At 38.8% G+C, this 16,887-nt stretch overlaps 1 protein-coding gene across 3 annotated transcripts in view; it reads left to right on the forward strand.

Annotated features, from left to right (window-relative positions):
* Positions 1-16,887, forward strand: part of drd2a (dopamine receptor D2a) — a 43,811-nt gene that overhangs the window by 2,505 nt on the left and 24,419 nt on the right. Inside the window, exon 2 of one of the 3 annotated variants that reach the window (XM_044203131.1) lies at positions 5,715-5,789. The exons of the other annotated variants lie outside the window; for them this stretch is intronic. The gene's annotated coding sequence lies outside the window, so the exon portion shown is untranslated. The remainder of the gene's footprint in view (positions 1-5,714; positions 5,790-16,887) is intronic. 3 annotated transcript variants of the gene reach the window in all.

Here is a 16,887-nt window from a genome sequence, read left to right on the forward strand (position 1 = left end):
GTAATGATTATAAATTGGTGTCTTGCATAGTTTGATTATTTGTGGTGCTTTCAGAAAAGTTAAACCATACAAATGTCAAGGTCCACAAACACCTTCTAATCTTAATGCATGGATAACACGGCTCTCACAGCAGACCCAGAATGTTAAAAAGCAGCGGATGTTTCCCACAGTTGTGTCAATGTAAGCTGAAGAAAAAAAGCTTAGAGGGAACATTGTTTGGACCAGAATAATAAAAAAGGCAAATAGATGAACACAGGAGCTTCAGTGACCTTTGCGTGTGGTTCTGTCTGAAACATAAGTAAGCTAAGATGAAAAATAAATAGTTTACCTTTTCAGCAGAACCTAATGCACATTAACTGGAAGCTCAAAATGGCCTTCAAATCACAGACAGTGAGGCTCCTCTAACTAGCAGTGGAATTCTCATATATCTCAGTAATATTGCATAGGGCACATGTGACAGTCCACCAGATCAAAAACACCAGTACAGTTCCTCCTGTATGTCTTACAGTATGTGTACGGTGGTCACGTGGCTCAGCACCCCCGTTGTGTTTTGACAAGTAAATCATTTAATTGTACTGGATCTCTGTCAATGTATCTGACTGGCCTACATTTGCTCTCTCCTGAAATCCATTATCCAGCATGTCAAATATGTCAACAATCTAAGGAACAGGACCATCACTTAAAGGGTGGAAGAGCCACTTAGGTCCAGAGGCCGATATGAGATCCATTATGATCTGGTTATGCGCCAGGTTACAGTTATATGCTGAGACAGTTATGTCAGCAGGTTGGTCTTTCTGTACATTAATAGTGTGTCCATGTTACATATCGATCCACATGGTGTCTATAAACAGTATAATGCATTATGTATTGAGTAATAAGTGCAACCCTAAATGAGTATGTGGGGCAAGTATTTCGTTACAATGATTAGGCTTTGTTTGTTGTTGTGTTTCAGTGATTACTCATTTTTTAACACTAATTATATTTACTATCACACATATTTTATGCCTACAGTAGTTACATGGTGAGGTGCACACACACACACACACACAGTACTGTATTCTTTGTCTTTACAGTGCAGTCATTTGAATATCACTGACACCTTCACAAATGTATCTTTATATTTAGTATACATGCACATGCAAATATACAAAGTTGCTATAGTGACTGCCTTGCCTTGCGAAGCAAAATAACTACACACCTAACACTCTGCTGGATCGAAATGCATCATCACAAATTTTTAATTTGAAAAACAGTCCATTGGTCTTGGTCTTTTGAAGCATGAGCAACAGGCAGTCAAAACTCAGGGTGCGTAGAAAGAACAGTGGACCTCTGTATCTCACTGTTCGGCTGTGGAGTTAGACACACGCACACACACACACACACACAATATTCCCCTGAGAGGTGTGAAAGTGCTTTAGCTACAGTTAGGCTACACTGTCAGAAGATATCAGCCACATGTGTGTGCATGAATGTACACTTGCGCTAGCGCTGCATACAGACACACATGCACAATGAATGTTATTGGATGGGGAATGTCCTAATTGGCTGAGGCCCTTGTAGAATTCGATAAAATACAGAGGTAAATGGCTTAAAAACTACTTCCAGGTCCACAGGTGAATATTTTGATTGTTCCAGCGAACAATCTGGACCAATGGGGTGACAGACGATGTGCACCGATTGACAGGATGACTATTAGACGAGAGGGGAATGAAGGAATAAGGATTAATAGCAAAAGCAGAAAGAAAGAACCGTTTTTCCCAGGAGAAATGACATTGCTTCCCAATTATCTTGCTGTGTAGTGGATTTAGTCTGAATACCCTCAAATGGGAATGTGAGGTCCATCCAAGAATGTCTCTGTGTAGACTTTAAATTAGTAGCACTAGTTCCAGATCATTCCAACTCCAGCAGATGTTGCCTGACACACGCAGACCCTTAAGGTGTGGAAAGAAAAATAATTTACATAACTCACTCGGAAGCTCTCACAAGGCCAAAAATTACAAGGTGAAAGTGAGATGAAGTGGGGTGATGACTCATACGTCAATTTGAACAATTCTTTTTCAACCTCTTTTGTCAAGTGCCAAATACAGTGTAAGCTAGGGTTGTAGGCTATTAAACAGCCTTTCAGTGGCAGCTTCCTTGACATTTTCCTGAAGAGTCTGGGAGTCTTTTGTTTGGTGAACAAAGCAAGCATAGATCCTGCTGTCTGTATGACCTTTTAGTCTTGGCTTTGATAAATGAATGTCCAATCAAATACTTTCTTAGCAAATGCGAATCTCTGAACATAGCAAAGCCTACAAAAACCACAGCTTTGAAATAATTGGCACCAAGGTCACCAATGGATTGAACAAGTGAGTTACTAGGTGAGTAATACTTAACAGTTAGTAAGTTCTTTTTAAGGGGTTCATTTCCATTCTTTGACTGTTATTATAATGCTGTGCTTATAAATCGGTACAGTAATGTTTACAAAATTGTTGGTGATTTTACCAAGGGTGCCAAGGAGCATAAATACACCCTCTAGAGGTCAGAGGAAAACACTGGAGTTCGAAATTCGAAATTAAGAAATTTAAAGCCCCTTCAACTGATATGTTTTACATTAACATTGAATAGAGCCACTGAGAATTAACAACCAATCCTGCGGTTACATTACACTTGTAGCCACTTTTGGTTCTCTGGTATAGAGTGTGTGGTTGCTTGCCAATAGGTCTCACCAACCCCCTACCTAAAACCATAGGCAGCCATTTCCTGCAGACAAACTCAGATCAGCTAAGTGTACGCTACCTGCCCAGCATGAAATGACAGAGAAATGAGGCGAAGTAGTGACTGGTAAAGGTGGTCATCAAGAATCGAACATCTTGAGTTGTTCCTCAAGAGATTGTAAGTCAAAGTAGGGCTAAAAAAAGCTGTGAATACTGGACTTAAGTTCGTCAGGCCAGAAATACGGCTCCAGTGGGATGCTCATGTTGCACTGTGTCTCCAATAGGCAATTGTTTGCTAATGATATGGGGATGTGTTTGGTTATACTCAGTTGTAGACTGTAGCTGCTACGTTGTTTTTAGTGAGGTAGGTCTGTATAAGCATCATGTGGATGGACAGATGAAACTGAAGTAAACAGTATCTTGTTTTTTCTAGAAAGAAGTGCACTGGCAGAATTACGGACCCTCTCATTTAGGTTTTTACGGCCAATCCCACTCACCAATGTAATGTAATTACAATTGGCTGATTCAATACCACCTCAATCTCTTCCCTCTTTTAGAGAAGGTTCTACATAATAGACCCTGCTAACCAACACTTTTGAAAAGTACCTCGCTATTTTATGGGAGCAGTGATTGATTACATCTTGTCATATTGTGTCAAACCCTCAAAAATCTGCAATTTTTTCTTTCTTGCATTAGAAATTGTGGATAGATTCTACCCACGTGTACACCTTTTATTGATCACAGAGCAGATTGAAAGCAAATGATGAAAAAAACACATCTCTTTCACATGCCTGGGAAAGTGACAACCACAAGACAACATTGCTGTATCTGTTGTCACTACCAATCCATCTGGGCATGTGACCTTTTTAACAAGTATTGTTACACAGTGGGCATTAGCATGTAGTGTGCTATTACAGGCCCCTGCATTTGCATGTGCAAAGCATAGACTGTATAAAAGAAGTGGACGTAGCCACTGTGACGTCAGCCATTTTTTCTGGACTACCATTTTGAAGCCTTGAGTTTGAAAGCTTGGTTAGCAAGGTGCATCTGTAATTCACGTTAACTGTGATATTAATTGGGATGCTAATTTTGGCTAGGCTTAAAACAAAATGTACTTACTGGAAAAAATTAACAGAGAGTCATTTAGTACAACCGAACGCCGAACAAGACATATTTAGGCGACCAAAATGTTAACAATGTTAACAATTAACTTTCATGAATTGAAAACACACTGTGAAAGGGTTCAAGTTCTTAGATGAAAACACTGACAGCACCCAAAAACAAGTTTACGGCTAGTTAAATGTACACAGTGCAGTGGATACGCATCATCTCTATCCTGACTGACAGGTCGCCGTGGTAGCGACTTGTCAATCAAAAGGTAGCCAGGAATGCAGGTTTAATGCACTTCCGCATTGGCTTCACTTTTCAGACCCAGAGGTTGCCGCTTGGTAGTGGTACCGACACACATACTGAAACTTTTCATTGAAGGAAACTTTTGGACCTCCGTGGAAGGGAGACGATTTTTATATAATATGAAGTAACTCACCAGTTCAATTTAGGCGTCTAGGCAATACAGGCTGCCACTAATAATAACTCACTAGTCACTGAAATTTGTTCGGGTCATACTCCTTTTCCTCTCCCTTTGAATACGGAGCCCCAGAAGGATCAGCCCTGTATGTCCACACTTAATTAAAGCAGACAGCTTTCCCGCAAATATTTCAGCTGGTCATAGTTTCATTAAAGGACAAGAAAAGCAACCAAAGTTTGCAACATTTTCACCTAATTGTGGGGACTGAGGGCTGGGAAGTTTGGTCACGTGACAGATAATCTTTTCTTTGATAGTGGGTGATGATAATGCTGTGGTGTGGTCACAATTTATGTGCTATAATAGGAGGGAGAATGCACTGTTTATAATGTTGATAATCTGCTAATCACTAATGCAAAGATCTGCCTGCTTCACTGCATCTCTGGTCTCGCCACGGCCAACAGCGACATCCAGGTCAGTGTGGGGATATGCAGGATTATAAACTGCCTGAAATGACTGTGCAGTAAGCTCAGACATGGATCAGGCAGGCAAAACCCTGTTTTATTTACCTGTTTTTTTTTCGTGTTCATTTTTTTTACAAACAACGCAGTTTTTGCAGACAGGTACAGTGGGGCCTAGCACTTGATTTACCTGGGGCGTATAAGCCTTTGTTGAGCAGGCAAGGTGTCAGGAAAAAGCAGGAGCAGAGACGCTGTGTGTGAATGTTTGTGTGTGTGCACACACCTGCATCCGTTACTACATGTGAGTCTGTGTGTTTCATGGGTTGTAATGGAAAAGCAGCCAGGGGTGTGTGTGCAGTATGCGGCCTCACAAGAGACAAGACCGGTTGTTAGGTTGGAGCTTCTCTACAACCTAATGAGGTCGATGGAGGCTCGTTACCAACCTCCCCTCTCCTCTCCTTCCAGTGGGCGGATGCTTTACCATTTTTACTCTTATGGCTTGATGTGAGTAGGTAATGGCTGAAATCACCACTACAGTAACCTTTATGTCTTACTGTATCAATAACATTGATGCATAGGCGGAATTTGTAGCCTGAGGGCTTTTGTCTTTGTGGATGATGCATCAGTGCCTTTTATATAGCCCTTTATGTCCCTCTCTTCCTTTCTCTCAGTTGTCTTAAGGCTTCATGGAATATTTAATTTGTTTTCATGTCTTTCTGACAGCATCTCCACAGTGAAAAGTCCCTTGACAGTGTTAAAATTTGTACTCTGAATGCCATTTCCAGTGATACAGGTTATTGCATATGTCAATCAAATAAATAATGAGTGGTCCATGTTGTACTTTTTTATAAGTTAAGTCAGTTAATTCAGCATCCTGAAGGAACAAGCTCTGTCTTCTACCTTTACCTCATCTTCTTCTTTTCGTTTAAAATGTAAACAGACAACTTTTCAATCCCCCCCAGCATTTCCAAGTGGTATTATTGTTTGTGGCGTTGTCACAAAGACGCTGCTGTTGCTTTTCGTTTTCCTCAGAGCCTAGTTCCGTGAAGAAATGATCAACACCACTTTGGAATTAAGAGAGAAGAAAGGAGCATATCCACTCAAGAGGTAAATTGAAATGGTCACAAATTTATAATGAATTTGGGAACAGGCAAAAGCTGTTGTAATGATGTGCAATTGCATAGTAATAACATAGTTTGAGTAACGTTATAGCATCGCACAAACAAGTAATTACAGCAGGGGGCGTCAGGGTGGAGGGGGGAGTAACCTTAGAAGAAAACATTTGGAGAAACAGCAAGACTTTGTTCATTTATTTAGTCTACAATTGAAAAATGAAAGCAGATAGAAATTCTTTAGTATGTGTTGAGAAAAGTGAACTGGGTTAGCTGCCGTAGCTAATGTGAAGAAAAGCCCTCTAGAAATCAAAAGACTAGTTTATTCAGATAGTATACTCAATGCAACGTAGCGTACGCAGATATAAGTAGTGTGTAATCAGATTTACCCGTGCAATATTTCACACACACATATATATATATAAATTTCATATAACAATAAGACAGTGGATAGAGGTGTGTGCCATAAATCGAGCCTTCATTTTTCTGGGAAAAATCGTGCCTGGTGGCAGACAGAATTGCATAGTGAGAGTGAGGCTTATAGGGAACCAGTCTAAATGCGGATGGTGTCATTATTCTATAGCCATTACACTCTGCAATCAATATTTACTTCATAATGATAAGTTAAAGCAAAAAAAGTTGTCTATTTCCACTTTAAATAGAGAAAAATTAATCAAATACAACAAATACAAGCTGCCTGAAAAGATACATTTGATTTATAGTCCGTTATAAACACTGCAATTCTTTGACTACGGTATGATTTTAGTTTACCACTAAGAGCACAACAGATTGCAGCTGCAAGTGACTTTTTTACACATAAAAAGGAAAAAGCAGTCTACAGTACATTTCCCATTAATTATTTACCATCTTTCAATTTTTTAATGTTGACTATTTATTTCCCTATCTCAGGGTGCCAAACCAAACCTGAATGCGCCTTTACATATGAAGGATGCTGCGAGAAAATATTTCATAACGATAGGTGCAGAGAGAAAAGGGGCATAATTGCAATGCCAAGATAATGACACAGTAATTGCTACTCTGAATGAGCAGGTTTATTTTCAGCACAGTAAAAGTCATAGCAGCTACCACCTACACACCAACCCTATAGAAACTTGCTTGACTCGACTTGCTTCTTCACTCACACAGCAACAAAAGGGGGCTATTTTCTGAGAAAGGGAATTCACAAGATAGTCAGTGACTTTGCCAGCATCAGTGATTTTGACCTGGCATCTAAGAGGGCTGTGGCAGATAGAAAACTAATTAGGATAAAGGCTATCGCAGGGTAGAATCAAACACTTTGATGGTATCAGCATGATGTTTTGCTTCCCCTTTGCATATGCTGATACTGGGAATTAGGAACAGATTTAACATTGCAAGAGCTGGAGATGGGTAGCAAAACTAAATACCCTATCTGGACCATTACCATATGCTTATTACCTTATTACACATGCAATTCTATGATAAAAATTAGGTGTGAATAATTGGCATAATTAATTTTGAAACGGCAATTACTTGATATATTATCCACACAAATTTGATTTATGAATCCATCAGTAGCAGACACTTTCAGGTGGTTTCATTTAGGATAAGTGTACAGCTTTGAAATGGTTTTCACATTTAAAACACATTTCACATTGGTATTAGAGCATTTCAAACAATGCCCAAGAACGCAAAGGGACCATGGAGAAAAGAGTGCAAAACAACGCTAATGGGATGTGTCATGTATTGTAGGGGTAATGGAGGTGCTGTAGTAAATGGTGTGTTTCTGTTTGTGTAAATGTTCTGTTGCATGCACATACGGTATGTTTGAACTGTGTCTGTGCATGAGTGTGTGTTTCTGTGTGTTTGAGGGAGTTTAACAATCAAATTTCAGGGCTCTACAATAGCAGTGATTCAATACAACCAAATAGTTGATTAAATAGGACTTATTGTAAGATTAACAGTGCGGTTTATTGCAAGGTTTAATAAACTGATGACTGCGTCACTGCTGCATGATTGGATGAGATTACTACTCATCTGCAACATGGAAAAGGCCTGATTAATTGTTTTTCTCTGCCTGATGCCAGTTCACAAACCATTTCAAATGTTAAGGGAGATTCAGCTGCAATTACAAAACAGTTGCTGTGTATGAAGCAGTATAAAAACAACTAATGTTAGAATACCATCACCATTGTATAGTGGCAGAAAGATTACAGCACAAAAAGAATGCTGTAAGTTTTTTCTTATTAAAATAATTTTGCGTAGAATAATATCATTATGGGGAAAGCAAAACAAGAACAATTTCTGTTTTCATGAGTTCAACAGTTAAACAGTTAGGAGATGCGTAGAATCAGTGGGTAAAGTAAATTATTGCACCTCATAATTATTTTTTTAATTAGTTCCCCATTATTACAACATAATTACACCATAATTTGCTGGCTGTTCTCTCAAACAATAACATGGAAGTTAGTAAATTATTTCACTACACCCATATATTCATACTGTTGTAATACCCATGTTTTCAAATCAGAAGATTCAATCTCTATTGTCACCTGTCAATGGCTTTGTAAATGTTTGTGTCAGATATTGCAAACGCTGGCTGTTTCCTCTTGGAATGAAAGTCTTCACTTTATCTGATGAAAGAAAGAAAGCAGCCGAACCCTACATGGAAGACATGTAGTTACTGGGTACAAGACAAACACCCTCACTTGTGCTTCTTATCTGTTTTTGTTGGGCAGTTGAGGCCAGGGAGCTCGCCAGTCTGCAGAGAAAAGCCTTGTCACTACTGTGGAAATCCAGGATAGCCAGATAATGCCTCCTGCCTTCATAGATCAGTGCTGGGGTCACCTGGGAATAAGAGGATGCAGTTAGATGTAAAACTGAGGGATTGTGGTTAGAAAGTGAGGTCAGGCTATTTAAGGATTATTTCCTGGACAGGTCAACTGCACACAATACAGAGGTCACCTGACTGGCTACATCACTATTTCACCTATTTAATGATGAGAGCTAGATACACTGTAGCTGCTGTTCTGTGATCCATCTGTTTAATAATATAAAAACCTTCATATGAATATGAGTATGTAGGAAAGAATACCTTTTTACATATTGCATGAACAGCTCAGTGTGCTTGTAACAGCTTAGTGTGTCCTAGTCTTAGTGCTTCCAGTGCACACAAAATTGATTAAACTCACTCCACATTCTTAAATAATTGCCTCTATAGTGGGGGTGTAGATACAGTTATGCATTGTGATTCATCAGTTTAAGGAGCAGCTGTGCCAAGTAACTGCATGCAGCCTATCAAGGATTCAAAGATCTTGTCCTCATGGTAAAGTAGCTTTTTAACTGTGTTTTAACTCTAATAATTTTGGTGGTGTAATTGACCGTTTGCTAAGCCCTGCCCCCCTTAGATACTGTTGCCTTACCTGTCAAGCTTCCATTCTAGCACACAACATATGTGATTTATATTACAGTAGCATTCGTATTCATTTTTGAAACTACGAGTCTTTGACTTCACACAGAAGTAAACAAAAGCAGGTTTTTAATTTCCAGCAAACAACTTCTGGTCAGCTGAAATGCCAACTGTCATTTAGCTAGCTAAAGAATGCTAACTCTGAGAGTTGGTTGAAAGTCCAGCTGACTTTTTAATGTTTTCAGTTTTTAAAGAAGGACCATTTAAAATGGTTCCTTAATATGCACTTGATGGCTACGTATATGATAAAGCTAAAGCTAAAAGACTGAGGCTATAGCTGTCTCAAGTAAAAATTCAGCACCTTTCCCCGTAATGATCCATGTTGAAGACATGTAAATAAGAAGCAGCATTGTTCTTGCATTGCATAGTAGAGCTAGTTAATGCTAGTATTATGGTACAGTAATATAAAGAGCAATATAAATAAAAATGCAATGACAAATTTAAAATTATATTTGTTTTTTGTTTTAACACAACCCTGGTTTGATGCTTATTATAATAAATCAAGCAAAATAGAGGTTCGTATTGTACATATTTTCAGACAATATATTTTTCAGGACAAAGACTAATGTAACACTATCTCCGGTAAAGTTTTGGTTGGGGTTGGTGGTGTGAGTGTCCCCATATCAACAGGGTCACTAACGTTCACCTAAACCGAGGACCGACAGTGGATGTGCCAGTCTTCAAACTTTAACATTAGAGCAGACAAACACACAGTTTAATCCACTCCTTATTCTTTTTCATTTGTGTTTTTTCTCTCCAGTCAATTGGTGGCTAGTTTGCTAGCTTCAGTACAACATGTAAATAAGATAGTGATGATGATGTCAGAAGGTGTATTTTTTCACTTTTGAGAGAACCTAACTGTTTCCCCCATTGAAATAACAATCTCAACCCAAGGTCCACTTACTCCATAGAGGTTAACTATACAACATCCCTAAGTCTATATAATATGCATGCATAATATGTGTTGACTTTAACTGTTTACCCTGCTTCCAGTCTCTGAGCTAAGCTAGGCTAAACATGCCTTGGATCTATGTATCTCAGTACTGGACACACTAATAAAATTGATCGATCTTTTCATCTAACACTGCAGCAACTGCATTTCTAAAAACATTCAAGTGTTCCTGTTACAGCCTACAAAGCAATTACAACATTTTGTATTTTATGCACTTGTCTTAACAAAGTAATTCATTTTTATTATCTACCCACAGTGTACTTTCCAAACTACCATGCATAACTCATGAGTATTGACAGTTTGAAAAATAGAGTCTGTAAAAGAGCATTACAGTTATTTCCTGTAGCTGCTTCAGACAGTTTATCTGCACAAGCGTTAAGAATGCTTGTAGCCCAGACTACCCTTTTTTATGACTGCAAATTTTTCAAGTCCATTATTCTAAATATTTTCATGTTTTTTTATTACAGCAGGGCATTTTGTGACATAAACTTTGCTAAACTATATGAAAGAAGAAGCCTGGGCTGCAGTCTGAGTGAACCAGCCACATATTTGCAACCTTTCCATCAGTCTGTCAATTATATTAAGAACAAAAACCAATGAATACAATTGCGGCATTTGAATTTGAATTGGATTTCAAGTGAACGTTGAAAGAAAGTGTAAACATGTTATGAAGCATACTACTTGCAAGGTAACAAACATTACTTGTACCACGTTTAATCAGTACATGTATGTATTTGTGTGCACTTCTATGTGCCCTTACATTTGTACATGTATGTTGGTGAACATAAAGTTAAACCATTATTTAAGATGAAAAGTGCATTGTACTATATGTCAGATTGTGTTTCACATTTTATGACTATGACTGTGGTCCAACAGTTGAAGCCAAAATAGTTAAAGCACACACTCACATTTGAATTACACATCAAATAAATTACGCAACTGGTGCAACAATGTTCACATAGTGTCAGCTATAATAGTCCATTTGATACTTAGCATTGCTTTCACACTTTGTTTACTTTGCTGGCTGTCTGGTTTGTTTAATAGGACATGAAGAACACCCACTGGGCTACTTCAGTTTCTATCTGCAATTGTAAACCCCACTTTGAAGTTAAAGCTCCCAATTGCATCTTGGTCATTTTATGTATCTGAGTTTGTGTGTGAGAGTTTTCTGAACCAGCAGCTTATTGACTGCTGTTCTTATTTACACTCCACACGACACACAGCAGCTTCTGAGCTAAGAGGGTAATGGACGATTGCAACACCACTGGCAGGTGTCTGGCACTGATTACTGTGGCCCCAAATAGCCATGACTAAAACAATAAACACAAATTTAAGAGTCATATTTTCACAAAAGCAGTGATAGCTAATTACTTGGGAGCTTCAAAAGATAATACACCACAATGGACCACAAAAATAAAATGTGTTGTGACACTGTTCGCTTGTTTTTAGCCCCGTCTTTTTTGTTAGAGAATCACAAACTGCATATGTTCGAAAACTGAGAGAACAGAGTGAAAGGTGTGTTTTCAAAGTAGGAAATGCAGCACCTAGAAAAATAATTACAGAGAAACTGGTATTCAACTACACGGTTAAACCTTTTATGGAGAGGCCAATTTGTGCTCTGAAAGAGTAAACCTTTTATTTATTTCATGGTTGACATTATTATTTTAGTAAAATGACTACATTCATCATAGTTATTATTTCATTTTCTAATTTGTGTATCATTTAAACCTTTATTTGACAACAAACAATTGACAGCACCAAGACATGCCATTGATTATCTACCCGTTCTGCAAAAAAGGGCAGGATGAAGTCTGTTGACTCCAGTGCACCTTTTTTCAAAAAGTGCTATAAAATCTGTAATGTATAATTTCAACAAGATAAATTAAATATAAAATTATACCACATACTGTGAGCTAAGATATCTATTGCTTTATTTGAAAAAGTTATTGAGCAGCCTCAGACTTAAATACCAGATTTGGCACCTCTGTAATTACATGAGGCAGTTTATTTGCTCTTCTGGTTCTGGTTTGCTTTTCTAGCTCTGGCATTGTACCTGTACACTTTTTCTACCTTCTTAAAGTAGTTGGCATAGTAGCAAGGGAGTTTTCTATAACTGAACATATATGATATTCTCTTAAGTGGGACCCATTGAAATTGTAAGCTGTAGTTCATCTCTAATCAGTTTGCTTTTTGCTACTTCAAGTTTCTGTTTCACGCCTTTATTTTTGGTCCAGTGCTGTGAACTAATCACACAGACAAAATTACACCAGACTGGGCAGAAGGCCAAATGTTCAGAAATTTTGCTTGCTCAAAATCTTCAAAACTAAGCACACCCCTGTGCTTGACTTAATAATTATCAGAGGATATAATTTCCCTCCAATCTTGATGTCCATACCAAAGTCCTTACTTAGCCTGGTCTTTGATGAAGATAGGAACAGTCCTAGACTGAGGTCATTCCACCTTGTAGCACTCTATAGACCACCTGGCCCTTATTCACAGTTAGAAGAATTTGGAGATTTTATCTCAGACCTTGTTACTCATTCTGATGAGATTTTAATTATCTTTAATTTCAATATTCACCTAAATAAGGCCTTCGATCCTCTAAGTAAAGCCTTTTTGCACTTCTTGATACTTTTGGTTTCACTCAGTTTGAAATAGTGGGAGATAGTGGTTTCTGCTCTGACTTTCTCTCCTGTCACATCCGTGGTGTCAGATCTATTTCTTATTAAATTTGAAGTGACACTAGCCTGTCCTTTTAATGTTGGTGCTCAAGGCTGGACTGGGATAATAATTCAGGTCGGGAATCTAACGTCAGTCTATCTCCACATTGACTCCATTCACAACAGATCATGTATAGCCTACTGTAAGTGTTTTGCTGAAATATTTGTCTGCTTACTGTTTTTGCCTATAATATATCTTTTACTTAAAAAAACATTCATAAAATTTAAAACAGCCAAGTGTCTTCAGTTTCAAGAGTTAGTAAATTGCACTTCCATAATTAAGGCAACAGGAATACATATTCTTATATATCATTTCTGTGCACTTTTGGAGTGTTTGTTTTGCACCTGGCATTTCCTCAGAGCTCTGACTGGACTTGTGTTTATCATCATGAAGCTCTGGTAGATACTTCCCCCCTGACAGAAAAGAGTATTCAGGTCTTTATTTTCCAGATTATTTCCATGCATACACATCTCCTGCTTTCCTACATAGCATGATTAAGTTTTTAAAAATAGAATCAACTTGGGAAAGGTAGCTGACGATCTGAAGGCGGCCCTGCTAGTATGTTTTTTTCTTTTTTAAACACAAACCAGGTCCCTTGCTCGTGAATTTTACAGCATTTAGCAACACTTTCCTCCTGGGCATTTCTCCTTTTAATGCACTCCCTCTCAGCTCTTTCTCTTGTTCTGTCAATTTTTTCTCCACAATGCTTGGCCACGTTCACTCCATGCACTGACTGAACGTTGTGTTGATGTGTATGTGCATGCGACCAATCTTGTGTGATGACCAACAGAGATCATACCATCAGGTTAAAAGCAAAGAGAAAACAACACAGTAGCATTTTTTACACTGGCCTGACACTTCAGGCCAATCAGCTTGGGAATTCTCCCGGTGCTCCTGATGGCCAGTCCAGGTCTATTGGTGCTGATGTATCTCTCGTGTGGTTAAAGTCTTTCTCTGAAAGAACACAGTGCATTTCCTATAGTGACACAACATCAAAATGTTCTGACGTGAAAAATTGAGTACCTCAGGGCTCTGTTCTTGGCCCTCTGCTTTTCTCTCTTTATATATCACCCCTTGGCCAAATTATACACAGTCATGGAATTAATTTCCACAGCTACACTGATGATACTCAGCTTTATGTGCCTGTAAAGGTAGATGATCATACCCAAATAATACAATTAGAGGCCTTCTTGTCTGCTGTGAAAAACTGGATGTAATTTCCTGCTCCTAAATTCTGATAAAACTGAGATGCTGCTCACTGGCCTTGTTCCACATAGACACCAGTTTGATCAAGTAACAGTAACTCTTGACCACTGTCTTCTCAAAGTTTGACAGCCAAGAAGTTTGGTGTTACGTTTGATTATACCCTCTCTTAGCACATTAAACAACATCATCAAGACTGCCTTTTTTCACCTATGCAACAGCTAAAATTAGCTAAAATAGCTAAAATTCTCTTTTCTGTCCATAGCTGATGCAGAGACCCTGAGGCCTTCATACCTCTCCGATCTCCTTTATCCCTATATTCTATGCCGTTCTCATAATACAGGGCTCCTGTCCTGTCAGCAGCCTGCAGGGCCTTTTCTTATCGTGCCCCCTTCCCTGCTGACATCAGATAGTCTGATCTGTTGAGGCCTTTAAATCCAAACTAAAGACTCATCTTTTCACCTTAACTTACAGTTATACTTATTGCTACAGTTGCTTATTCTTTAATTATTTCAGGCCTTGTTACTGTTCCTGTAACCATTATCCTTCCAGCAGATTGGTCTCAGTCTCAATGAATCAATTAAGCCTAGTACTAATAGTCCATGTTGTCCTGCTGATGAAAATGCTGCAAACTTTCTGAAAATCATTGCATCTCTCTAAACCTCTGTCTGTTTATCTCCCACAAGCACATGAGCGAGTGTCTCTTTCTCTTTCTCTCTCTCTTTCTCCCTGTTTTCTCCTCCTCGTCCTGTCTTTTCACTCTGGCTTCTCTGTGCTGGACCATCAGCTGTCCTGGGTCAGTGCTTCATTCCAGATGTTTTGGACGTGGATATTCGTCCTCCTGGAGATTCAGCCTCTCCTCTTGTCTCCCCCTCTCTCTCCCCCCTGGGTGTTTGTTTCTTTTCTCTTATATGTGTGATTTGTGTGCTTGAGCTTTACCTTTTGTGTTTTTGTAGTCTGTCCTCTTCCAGGTCTCCATGGTGGAGGCTGTGTGGCTCAGTTTCTTTCTGTGTGGCGGCACCTGGAAGTTGCTCAACATCCTCACAGATCCATATTCTCACATATGTTTTCAGAATCAGAAATACTTTATTGATCCCCTAGGGGAAACTTTTTTGTTCTTTCCTATTATCTATATATAATTTTGTCATCCTGATTGTCCGTACTGTAATTTGACTTTTTGGTCTATTCTGTACACACAACATCTATTGTATGGTTTGCAGATTTTTCCTTATCTAAATGCATGGTCTGAGGATAGAGGGTGTCGTATGCTGTACAGATTTTAAAGCCCCTTAAGGCAAATTTGTGATTTGTGATATTGGGCTGTATAAATAAAAGTGACTTGACTAGATTTGAATCAGCTCCATGTCATTTTCACAGAAGCCGTTGTGGTAGCAAGAAGCAGTTAGGTTGGTGTTGTTGTGTGGATTGAGGTATCATCTTGTTCATTGTATATTTGTAATGTGTAAATAGTTAAATTCATTCAACTAATAACAATTTCATTCTCACTGTGCACTCCAAGCTAAGCCTTTCTGCTTCGTTTCCTAAATTCACCATCATGGCGATCAAAGGAGAAACAACTATAAGCACTCAGTCCTCTCAAACTATTTCCTCAAGTACCACAGGGGCCACTTGATAAATTAATCTTTTTCCCAGAACCTATAGGGACAGCAAACAGCAAAAGCATTTTTCTTTTGAAGAAATGCCTTCAAGTACACACTGTCTGTGTGTCTGTGTTCTGGTTTAGGAGCTGTTATTTCAGTCACTCAGTTTACAACAGCCTTGATACAGTAGCTTTATAGATTGTCACCATGTTTGTTTGGATTCTGGCTCTGGGACAGTTTGGTGATAGTCACAAACTTAGTCCCAATCAAGGGAAAGAAGCTGATTGGTTTGGCTATTTGTCCAACCAGGACAACAGCCATTCGTGAGAACAACATTAGACCTTTTAATTTTAGATGTTGGCAGTTATTCAGAGGTCTATAACTAGACTAGCAGAACCCTGTTGTCTGATGATCAGGTCTTTACTCTACCTCGCCCATCAACCAGTTTTTCCTGTATCATATACAGTAGTGTGAAAAAGTGTTTACCCCCTTCCTGATTTCTTATTTTTTTGCATGTTTGTCACACTTAAATGTTTCAGATCATCATAGTGATTGCCCCCTAAACCTAATAACTGGTTGGGCCACCCTTAGCAGCAACAACTGCAATCAAGCGTTTGCAAAAACTTGCAATGAATCTTTTACAGCGTTGTGGAGGAATTTTGGCCCACTCATCTTTGCAGAATTGTTGTAATTCAGCCACATTGGAGGGTTTTCAAGCATGAACTGCCTTTTTAAGGTCATACCACAGCATCTCAATAGGATTCAGGTCAGGACTTTGACTAGGCCATTCCAACGTCTTCATTTTGTTCTTCTTCAGCCATTCAGAGGTGGACTTGCTGAGTGTTTTGGATCATTGTCCTGCTGCACAACCCAAGTTCACAAACAGATGGCCGGACATTCTCCTTCAGGAGTTTTTGGTAGACAGCAGAATTCATGGTTCCATATATCACAGCAAGTCGTCCAGGTCCTGAAGCAGCAAAACAGCCTCAGACCATCACACTACCACCACCATATTTTACTATTGGTATGATGTTCTTTTTCTGAAATGCAGTGTTACTTTTATGCCAGATGTAATGGGACACACACCTTCCAAAAAGTTCAGCTTTTGTCTCATCAGTCCACATAGTATTTTCCCAAAAGTCTTGGGGATCATCAAGATGTTTTCTGG

Source organism: Siniperca chuatsi, linkage group LG7 (assembly GCF_020085105.1).
Source record: "Siniperca chuatsi isolate FFG_IHB_CAS linkage group LG7, ASM2008510v1, whole genome shotgun sequence".
Lineage (NCBI taxonomy): Eukaryota > Metazoa > Chordata > Actinopteri > Centrarchiformes > Sinipercidae > Siniperca > Siniperca chuatsi.